Raw genomic sequence first — 11,351 nt, forward strand, 5'->3', positions numbered from 1 at the left:
TCTGTAGATTTCTCACCATTTTTCAAACATTCTCAATATGATATCTTCATGAAAAAGTTTAGGTACTGATGTTGGATTAGTTGTTTGAAAAATAAGTTGGTTTGTACAACCTTTCATCTTATGTGCTATTCTTAGTTTGTCCTCATGATCTGTAGGGGTTGGAGCCACTGCACCATATTTTCCTAAAAGGTGTAGATTGTTCACCAAAAAGGAAATTAATATACATGTTACAACGCTGTTTAAAAAGGCCAGACCTATGAGGGTAGTGAATTATACTAATAAGCAATTTATATTGGGAGAGACATAATTAAATTTTATTATTTAATTGAAGATTTCCAATTAAAATAATAATAAATCTACATTTATATATTCATATAATGATTGGAAGGATTCTCACAATGGTCACTTCTTTCAATTAGATCCCCTTCAATCCCCTGGAATACCTAATACTTTATTATATAATATAGTTGGGGCTTGCTACTTGTTGGCGTGTTGGGGTAAACAAACTTGATGTGTTTTTTTATCTCGTAGTTGGAGTCTATGGAATAAGAAAGAGATTTGATAACTTGAAAAAAGTGGTAGCTTGACAAAAGTTGTAGAGAAAAGATTAATCTCTCCTACCTTGACAGAAATCGTTGTCAATATCAACACCTACAAGAACTTTGTTGTGGAATATTATCAAAACTAATAGAAGGATATGAAAGAGTGTATTGTAAGAACCTTGACAAACATGGCCACTGAAACTTGGAACATTGAACTAGTAGGAAGAGAAAATTATGTTTCTTTTTCCAAACATGTATGTTAGTATGTTACAGTTTAATGAATATGTTTTCTTATTATCATATATGGTTTCATACTTTAACAAAACATTCGCCAAGACTTCATAATGTTTTATTATTCAGTAAAAGATTTTCCAAGATCTTACAAGATTTATAATTCATTGAAATATTCTCCATCACTGTACAAGATAATATAATCTAGTGAGAGATTCGCCAAAAAAATTATATATACATATTATATTATTGATAAATCGCCTCCCATTTTTCCTATGTATCATGGGATTAGCCCATTTATTATACATATAAATTTAGGGTGGTTCTTAAAATTTTCCCTGACACTGAAATCAATGCATCTAGTGCAAGCAATCAAATAGGACTAGAAATCCCCATCTACATTGAAATCAATACATTTAGTGCAAGCAATCAAATAAGATTGGAAATCACCATCTACATTGAAATCAATGCATCTAGTGCAAGAAATCAAAAATTATTATAAATCAACATCTACATGGAAATCAATGCATCTAGTGCAAGCAATCAAATAGGAATAGAAATCACCATCTACATTAAAATCAATGCATTTAGTGCAAGCAATCAAATAGGATTAGAAATCATCTACATTGAAATTAATGCATCAAGTGAAAGCAATCAAATATAATTAGAAATCAACATCTACACTAAAATCAATGCATCTAGTGCAAGAAATCAAATTGGATTAGAAATCACCATCTACACTGAAATCAATGTATCTAGTGCAAGAAATATTCTTCCCTCCCCCCCCATATATATCTATATCTCCCTCCATCTCTCCTTATTTTCCACTGACTATCTAAACCCCCCAAACACACATGCTATTTCACTTCATATCTATAAATCTCTTTGTCCCTCCCTCCCTCTCTCCATCTCTCTCTTATTTCCTCTCTTCACTTTCCATCTATATCTCTATCTCCATTTTCCTCTCTATATCACCGCCAAAACATACACTTTATTTCTTCAATCTATCTACCTATCCCTCCCTCCTCCTCCTCTCCTCCCCCCCCCCCTCCCCGCCCCCCCAACTTCTATCTCTCTTCCCTACTTCTTTCCTCTCTCCCTCTCTCTCCACCTTTCTCTCTATATTTATTTCTTCTTACCTCTCTCTCTCTCCCCCTCCAACTCCATCTCACTTTCCCTCCCTCACTCCTCTCTCTCACATCCTCTCTCTCTTCCTTCCTCTCTTTCTCTCTCTCTCTTACTCTTCAGCCTCCAACTCTATTACTATATCCCTCCCTCTCTCCTTATCTCCCCCATTCTCTCCATATCTCATTCTTTGTCTTTATCTCAACCTCAAACATACACACACTCTCTCCATCTCTCCATTGTTACTCCCTCCCTCTCTCCACTTCTCACTCTCTATGTATTTCTTCTTTCCTCCCTCTCTCCCCCTCCAACTCCATCTCCCTATCCATCCCTCTCTCATCCTCTCTCCCTCCCTCTCTCCTCTCTCTGAAATCTTCTCTCTTGTACTTCCTCTTTCTCCCTTTCTCTCCTACCTCCCTCTCTCTTCCCCCATCACTCTCTCTCTCTCTCTCTCTCTCTCTCTCTCTCACTTTTCCCTCTAATCCTATCTCTTACCCCATCACTTTCCTTCTCTCTCTCAAGTATTATCTCTCATTCTTCCTCTCTCTCACTCTCTCTCTCTCTCTCTCTCTCTCCCTCTCCCTCTCCCTCTCCTCCAATCCTATCTATTCCCCCATATCTCTCTCTCTCTCTATTTTCCCTCCAATCCTATCTATTTCCCCATCTCTCTCTCTCTCTCTCTCTCTCTCTCTCTCTCTCTCTCTATGTTACTATACCCCTCCCTCTCTCCTTCTGTCTCCTTCTCTCCCTCATTCTCTCTATCTCTCCTTATTTGTCTCTTTATCTCACCCCTAAACATACACTCCTTCTCTCCATCTCTCCCTTGTCATTCCCTCTCTCTCTCCACTTCTCACTTTCTATGTCTTTCTTCTTCCTTCCATCTTTCCCCCTCCAAATCCATATATATATCCCTCCCTCTCTCCTCCTCTTTCTCACCCTTCCTCTCTTGCCCTTTCTCTCCTACATTTATCTATATTCCTCCGTCTCTCTCTCTCTCTCTCTCTCTCTCTCTGCCCTCCAATCCTCTCACTATCTCCCTCCCGCTCTCCTCTCTCTTCCCCCTCCAACTTTGTGTCTCCCTCTCCATCTTTTACCCTTCTCTACCTCTCTATTTTTATTCCTCCTTTCCCCTCTCCTTCAGTTTATCTTCATCTCTCCCTTGTCACTCCCCCTATCTCTCCACTTCTATAACTTTATGTCTTTGTTCTTACCTCCCATATATATAGAGTTAATACGTATCATGATATATTAATATATATTATAATATAACAAATTTAATATTGGATTAAAACAAAGTTATTATATTTAATTATGATATATTAATATGAATATTAGATTTAATAATAATAATAATAATAATAATCTTTTAATATTAATATTATGGTTAATGGTATTTTTTGCATGGTATTAATAATAATTTGGCCCATCGTATTTTGCCCATAGGCGTAGCCTAAATAAAACCTATTTTTTGAGTGTTACTAAGTGTAAAGAGGCTTATGGAGAAAATATAAAAAGAGGTTTTATTTATTTACCATACCTCTTGTTTATTTATATTTTTTTTTTTATCATATTTCTTTTATTTACAATGGTATTTGGCCCATAGACTTGGTATATAATAAGATGTTGATTTCTAATCTTATTTGATATGTTTTTATTTATTTACCATACATCTTTATACATCTTTTATATTTATTTATTTACAATACCTCTTTTATAAATATGGTAATTGGCCCATGTCTTGCAGGGTCCTATTTTTGAGTTTTCATAAATATAAAGAGGTTAATGGAGTAAAGATAAGAAGAGGTTTTATTTATTTACCATACCTCTAGTTTATTTAAATTTTTATTTATTTACCATACCTTTGGAGTATATATATATATATATATATATATAAAGGTCTTATTTATTTATGATACTTCTCGTTTATTTATAATTTTATTTATTTACCATGGCTCTTTTTTTACTATTCATAAATCTATTTATATTTTAAATTTATGTTGTGTTTATACATAATAACAATTATTAGATTGATTTTTAAATAGGGCCGACATTATATTAACAATGTTAAATGTTAAATATTACATTTACATTTACATTTAAGTTTACATGTTTACATTTATACGCAAGATCTACCCCATGGGTGCAATAATTATTTTATTTTTAATCTGAAATTACAAATAACTTTGAAAAGTACATATAAATAACCAAAAACAATTTTATATTAATTAAAATAAAATAAATTTCAATTAATTGAAAGTTAAAATAATATTATTTGAATGGAAAGTTGCTTTCTATTTTGAAAGAGCGTAAAGAGATTTGTAATTATTTTATTTAATTTTTTTATAAATTAATAATAGTAACTTTTAAGCTCCAGGTTTATGATAACCCATGGTATTAACCCATGGTAATACCATGGTATTCATGTATGCATATACTATTTAAAGGGGAAATTCTATCATCTTAGATCCATCTTAATTCTGGGTCTACCAAGTGCTCAAAGGGATAAATAGATTTCATCCCACTAAGAGTGGTAGATGTGGAGTTAAGATGGATATAGGCTGGTTTTTATGATAATGAAGATATTAAATAGACTTAGGAAATTATATTGTAAAAATATCTTAAGGTGAATGGTTAAAGCTATATTTAGTCACTTCACAAAATTTAGTAAAAAATACCAATATCTCCATTAATATTGGTTTTTAACTTTTTCTGATTTAACAAAAAAATTCAAAATGATGAAACCTTATCACTCTTTCGCATCACCCTCACAGAAGATTTCTCACCATTTTTCAAACATTCTCAATATGATATCTTCATGAAAAATTTTAGGTTATGATGTTGGATTAGTTGTTTGAAAAATAAGTTGGTTTGTACAACCTTTCATATTCTGTGCTATTCTTAGTTTGTCCTAATGATCTGTAGATTTCTCACCATTTTTCAAACATTCTCAATATGATATCTTCATGAAAAAGTTTAGGTACTGATGTTGGATTAGTTGTTTGAAAAATAAGTTGGTTTGTACAACCTTTCATCTTATGTGCTATTCTTAGTTTGTCCTCATGATCTGTAGGGGTTGGAGCCACTGCACCATATTTTCCTAAAAGGTGTAGATTGTTCACCAAAAAGGAAATTAATATACATGTTACAACGCTGTTTAAAAAGGCCAGACCTATGAGGGTAGTGAATTATACTAATAAGCAATTTATATTGGGAGAGACATAATTAAATTTTATTATTTAATTGAAGATTTCCAATTAAAATAATAATAAATCTACATTTATATATTCATATAATGATTGGAAGGATTCTCACAATGGTCACTTCTTTCAATTAGATCCCCTTCAATCCCCTGGAATACCTAATACTTTATTATATAATATAGTTGGGGCTTGCTACTTGTTGGCGTGTTGGGGTAAACAAACTTGATGTGTTTTTTTATCTCGTAGTTGGAGTCTATGGAATAAGAAAGAGATTTGATAACTTGAAAAAAGTGGTAGCTTGACAAAAGTTGTAGAGAAAAGATTAATCTCTCCTACCTTGACAGAAATCGTTGTCAATATCAACACCTACAAGAACTTTGTTGTGGAATATTATCAAAACTAATAGAAGGATATGAAAGAGTGTATTGTAAGAACCTTGACAAACATGGCCACTGAAACTTGGAACATTGAACTAGTAGGAAGAGAAAATTATGTTTCTTTTTCCAAACATGTATGTTAGTATGTTACAGTTTAATGAATATGTTTTCTTATTATCATATATGGTTTCATACTTTAACAAAACATTCGCCAAGACTTCATAATGTTTTATTATTCAGTAAAAGATTTTCCAAGATCTTACAAGATTTATAATTCATTGAAATATTCTCCATCACTGTACAAGATAATATAATCTAGTGAGAGATTCGCCAAAAAAATTATATATACATATTATATTATTGATAAATCGCCTCCCATTTTTCCTATGTATCATGGGATTAGCCCATTTATTATACATATAAATTTAGGGTGGTTCTTAAAATTTTCCCTGACACTGAAATCAATGCATCTAGTGCAAGCAATCAAATAGGACTAGAAATCCCCATCTACATTGAAATCAATACATTTAGTGCAAGCAATCAAATAAGATTGGAAATCACCATCTACATTGAAATCAATGCATCTAGTGCAAGAAATCAAAAATTATTATAAATCAACATCTACATGGAAATCAATGCATCTAGTGCAAGCAATCAAATAGGAATAGAAATCACCATCTACATTAAAATCAATGCATTTAGTGCAAGCAATCAAATAGGATTAGAAATCATCTACATTGAAATTAATGCATCAAGTGAAAGCAATCAAATATAATTAGAAATCAACATCTACACTAAAATCAATGCATCTAGTGCAAGAAATCAAATTGGATTAGAAATCACCATCTACACTGAAATCAATGTATCTAGTGCAAGAAATATTCTTCCCTCCCCCCCCATATATATCTATATCTCCCTCCATCTCTCCTTATTTTCCACTGACTATCTAAACCCCCCAAACACACATGCTATTTCACTTCATATCTATCAATCTCTTTGTCCCTCCCTCCCTCTCTCCATCTCTCTCTTATTTCCTCTCTTCACTTTCCATCTATATCTCTATCTCCATTTTCCTCTCTATATCACCGCCAAAACATACACTTTATTTCTTCAATCTATCTACCTATCCCTCCCTCCTCCTCCTCTCCTCCCCCCCCCCTCCCCGCCCCCCCAACTTCTATCTCTCTTCCCTACTTCTTTCCTCTCTCCCTCTCTCTCCACCTTTCTCTCTATATTTATTTCTTCTTACCTCTCTCTCTCTCCCCCTCCAACTCCATCTCTCTTTCCCTCCCTCACTCCACTCTCTCACATCCTCTCTCTCTTCCTTCCTCTCTTTCTCTCTCTCTCTTACTCTTCAGCCTCCAACTCTATTACTATATCCCTCCCTCTCTCCTTATCTCCCCCATTCTCTCCATATCTCATTCTTTGTCTTTATCTCAACCCCAAACATACACACACTCTCTCCATCTCTCCATTGTTACTCCCTCTCTCTCTCCACTTCTCACTCTCTATGTATTTCTTCTTTCCTCCCTCTCTCCCCCTCCAACTCCATCTCCCTATCCATCCCTCTCTCATCCTCTCTCCCTCCCTCTCTCCTCTCTCTCAAATCTTCTCTCTTGTACTTCCTCTTTCTCCCTTTCTCTCCTACCTCCCTCTCTCTTCCCCCATCACTCTCTCTCTCTCTCTCTCTCTCTCTCTCTCTCACTTTTCCCTCTAATCCTATCTCTTACCCCATCACTCTCCTTCTCTCTCTCAAGTATTATCTCTCATTCTTCCTCTCTCTCACTCTCTCTCTCTCTCTCTCTCTCTCCCTCTCCCTCTCCCTCTCCTCCAATCCTATCTATTCCCCCATATCTCTCTCTCTCTCTATTTTCCCTCCAATCCTATCTATTTCCCCATCTCTCTCTCTCTCTCTCTCTCTCTCTCTCTCTCTCTCTCTATGTTACTATACCCCTCCCTCTCTCCTTCTGTCTCCTTCTCTCCCTCATTCTCTCTATCTCTCCTTATTTGTCTCTTTATCTCACCCCTAAACATACACTCCTTCTCTCCATCTCTCCCTTGTCATTCCCTCTCTCTCTCCACTTCTCACTTTCTATGTCTTTCTTCTTCCTTCCATCTTTCCCCCTCCAAATCCATATATATATCCCTCCCTCTCTCCTCCTCTTTCTCACCCTTCCTCTCTTGCCCTTTCTCTCCTACATTTATCTATATTCCTCCGTCTCTCTCTCTCTCTCTCTCTCTCTCTCTGCCCTCCAATCCTCTCACTATCTCCCTCCCGCTCTCCTCTCTCTTCCCCCTCCAACTTTGTGTCTCCCTCTCCCTCTTTTACCCTTCTCTACCTCTCTATTTTTATTCCTCCTTTCCCCTCTCCTTCAGTTTATCTTCATCTCTCCCTTGTCACTCCCCCTATCTCTCCACTTCTATAACTTTATGTCTTTGTTCTTACCTCCCATATATATAGAGTTAATACATATCATGATATATTAATATATATTATAATATAACAAATTTAATATTGGATTAAAACAAAGTTATTATATTTAATTATGATATATTAATATGAATATTAGATTTAATAATAATAATAATAATAATAATCTTTTAATATTAATATTATGGTTAATGGTATTTTTTGCATGGTATTAATAATAATTTGGCCCATCGTATTTTGCCCATAGGCGTAGCCTAAATAAAACCTATTTTTTGAGTGTTACTAAGTGTAAAGAGGCTTATGGAGAAAATATAAAAAGAGGTTTTATTTATTTACCATACCTCTTGTTTATTTATATTTTTTTTTTATCATATTTCTTTTATTTACAATGGTATTTGGCCCATAGACTTGGTATATAATAAGATGTTGATTTCTAATCTTATTTGATATGTTTTTATTTATTTACCATACATCTTTATACATCTTTTATATTTATTTATTTACAATACCTCTTTTATAAATATGGTAATTGGCCCATGTCTTGCAGGGTCCTATTTTTTGAGTTTTCATAAATATAAAGAGGTTAATGGAGTAAAGATAAGAAGAGGTTTTATTTATTTACCATACCTCTAGTTTATTTAAATTTTTATTTATTTACCATACCTTTGGAGTATATATATATATATATATATAAAGGTCTTATTTATTTATGATACTTCTCGTTTATTTATAATTTTATTTATTTACCATGGCTCTTTTTTTACTATTCATAAATCTATTTATATTTTAAATTTATGTTGTGTTTATACATAATAACAATTATTAGATTGATTTTTAAATAGGGCCGACATTAGATTAACAATGTTAAATGTTAAATATTACATTTACATTTACATTTAAGTTTACATGTTTACATTTTTACGCAAGATCTACCCCATGGGTGCAATAATTATTTTATTTTTAATCTGAAATTACAAATAACTTTGAAAAGTACATATAAATAACCAAAAACAATTTTATATTAATTAAAATAAAATAAATTTCAATTAATTGAAAGTTAAAATAATATTATTTGAATGGAAAGTTGCTTTCTATTTTGAAAGAGAGTAAAGAGATTTGTAATTATTTTATTTAAACTTTGAATTACAAATAATTTAATAATTTAAACTGCTGTAAATTTGGGGTTTTTGGTGATTTTTCCCTAAATCGTAGGGGTTATAGATCATCTTAGCAATGTAAAGGCATTGTTTTACATATAGGGTTGTTTCTACCAGGGTAACACCTATCCAAATCTCTGGGAAGATAAAACTTATCCAAATCATAGTGGATCCATGTGTTTGGTGCCCCTGAAAACCGACATCTCAACCATCAGAGTGATTTCAGATTCTATGGGTATTGAACTAGCAACAACTAGTTGGGAACTAGAGAAAGAGAGATGCAGTGCACTACTGAAACCTGGAAAAAAACTAATAGGTTTTTAGATTCGAAGTTCTTTGTAATGGAGACATGGTGGGTGCTTCAATGTTGGTTACATGTCTGGCAGTTCGAACCGTTGTGGATCAATGGATGCCGAGGTTTCTTCGAAAGTAGGTCTTTGACAAAGTTGAGGAAACCTTCAGATCTGATGCTCGATTACTCTCACATTGTTGTTGAGCTAAATCAAATATTCAACTTGCAAAATGATTGATCCAATCGTATGGAAAAAGTCAACTATCTCGCTTCTTGGCCGATCCAGGTAGTGTGTTAGATCTAGTGAGTAACTCTTAACAAAGTGTGAAAAAACATTTCGTAATTAATTTTAGATTTTCTGGAGTATTTCCATATTAATTTCTTTTATTAGATTGGTCGATCCAGATATGTCTGTGCTAGATCTAGTGAGTAACTCTTAACAAAGTTTGAAAAAGCATTTCATAATTAATTTTAGATTTTCTGGAGTATTTCCATATTAATTTTTTTATTAGATTACGCTGATGGTTCCAAACTTAGATTTGACATTTTTTAATTATTTAAATCATATTTATTTGATTTTTTTGGAGCTTCTCTACATTATTTATTTCTCTTGGGAGATCAGATCTTCCATATATGTCTTCAAAACTTCGACCCAAAAAACCATTATCATTTTTCTCTTAAATGTGTTATTTTTTTTGGTTGAATTCAAATTGCAGATATTAGCAGATATGGTTACGAATGAAACTTTAGTAGCCATGGCCAAACACGCAGGAAAGCATGGCTTAAAGGTTTATGAGGTTGCTTCTTCAGTGGTAAATCTCATAACAATTCAAGAATTTTTAAAAATAATATTTGAACATTTTAAATGTAATCCCTACATTGATCGCAAAGGAAACCTAGTAAAATTGTTGAAGCAATTGACCTGTGTTAATACTATGGAGAATTAAGGAACAGTAAAATTGTTGAAGCAATTGACTTGTGTTAATACTATGGAGAATTATGGGTAGGCTCTAGACACAGCGGTTAGTTCACCAAACAATGTAAGTTGTAACGATACTCTATGTTCTTACTCAAAATTTTGATGAATATAAGTGGAATTTGAAAAGTTAAAAATTTACTCATGTAAATTTTACTTTTACTTTGCATATAATTTATGCATATAATTTTTGTTCAAGGAGTAGATTGGTTATTTAATCTAAATAATTATTGATTTACAATAATTAAAAAAAATACATTAAATGAATCATTGCAAACTAATAGTCATATTACAGATAGCAGGGTTATCAAGATCATCTTCAAAATATATGTTACATCAATTGAAGCACCTAGAAAAGATCTATGAGCCATATGCATTCTACGAAGGAAGGTGAATTATGTGCAATGGAGATGAAATACAAATTTATTGGTGTTGTATTGTTTTAAACATTTTGATTGGTAATCAAGCAACATACATTAATAATTTTTTTAATATATTTGTGCAGATTCGATACAATTCTAAAAAATTGTCTCAAGAGCTCTCTGAAGATTATCGAGACAATTTTGGATTTGATGTGAAGATGAAAGAGATAGTTTCAGATTTGATGTGAAGATTATCGAGTGGAAAAATTACATCGTAAATATTCATATTCCCTAACTTGGTGAATATATCTTAAATGGGTGAATATGTATCAGTGGATCACAATGGTTGCAATGGCCATGAAGACATCAATTTTCACTTCACTAGGTTCACTATTTTTGGGAGAGTGATGGGGGTTGTTGGAGTAGAAAGTTGTCCAGATATAAATGGAGGTCGTGCCAATGTGAACATTGAACTCATTTCCACCAGCAATGATCTCATTAATGATGTGTTACACGTTTACAAATATTACTCCAAGGAAATATAGGTTGGTTGCTTCCCATCATGAATACATAAACTTCATCAATCCTCGAGCAGTATACAAATATCAAGTCATATCAAATCCCACTACATTTTTTTTCAAAAAGGAAAGGCCATGAT

The sequence above is a fragment of the Pinus tabuliformis genome, chromosome 7, assembly GCF_031772625.1.
Source record: "Pinus tabuliformis cultivar Carrire ecotype Pingquan chromosome 7, CPIR1, whole genome shotgun sequence".
Lineage (NCBI taxonomy): Eukaryota > Viridiplantae > Streptophyta > Pinopsida > Pinales > Pinaceae > Pinus > Pinus tabuliformis.